Source organism: Galeopterus variegatus, unplaced genomic scaffold (assembly GCF_000696425.1).
Source record: "Galeopterus variegatus unplaced genomic scaffold, G_variegatus-3.0.2 Scaffold14530, whole genome shotgun sequence".
In the NCBI taxonomy this organism is placed as follows: domain Eukaryota; kingdom Metazoa; phylum Chordata; class Mammalia; order Dermoptera; family Cynocephalidae; genus Galeopterus; species Galeopterus variegatus.
This window is the reverse complement of record NW_007740641.1, coordinates 19,565-20,490: the sequence shown is the minus strand read 5'-3', so window position 1 is coordinate 20,490 and position 926 is coordinate 19,565.

The following is a 926-nucleotide window of genomic DNA, read 5'->3' as shown; positions in this document are numbered from 1 at the left end:
TCTCAAATCATTATTGGTCAGTATGTGGATTATCTTGTGAATGAACAGGGAGTGAAGAATGGTTTTGGTAAGTCACCTTTGGAGATTTCTCTGCATGTCTCTAACTCAGTCCTCTGGGTTTCCACTCTCTGTCACCCATCCCCCCTGCCTGCATTTTCATTGAGGACAGATCATGTTAATACAATTTGTGAGTCAGTTTCTAGATTTTAAAATCAGTATGATTTTAAGGAAAAGAGCCCTCATCACCTTAAGCATCAGATCCTTACAAGATCAGAGTGCCTCAAATTGCAGAGTGCACGTAGATCACGTGGGCATCTTGTGAAAATGCAGATTCTGACAGGGTAGGTCTGTGTGGGGCCTGGGATTCTGCATTTCTAACTCCCCCAGATGCCAGGGTTGCTGCTCTGTGGACCTTGCTTTGAGAGGCACAGTGACAGCAAAGTTTCTTTCCAACTGTTAATGCTCTTCGATGTAAAAGTAGCAAACAGATGGGTTTAAGCCNTGTATGTTCCCGTACCACCATGCCGTAACCCAGCTTTTGCTAAGCACCCGTGCAGTGCCAGGTGCAGACTGGGGCAGGGAGGGGGCCATCATGGAGGGAGTTTGTCCCGCTCAGAGGCCTTATTACCTTATCACTGCATTAAAGCACACCTTTTCCCAAGTGCTAGGCTCAGCGCTGCTTGCTGTCTTCTCTCTGAGCCCATTGTGGGCTGTGATTGCCCATGTGTTCTTTGCTTTTAGTATCTCTCCCTTTAATCTCAGAGTCAGCCATTTTCCATTCTATCTTTATTGTTCCTATTCCCTTTGACAAATGCTACCCTGGGATGTCTTTGTTTCCTAGATGCATGAGGTTTTATTTTTGTTGTTTAAGGAATACAATAAGTAAAGATGAAAAGAACATTCATAAGACTAAAATTAAATTAGGA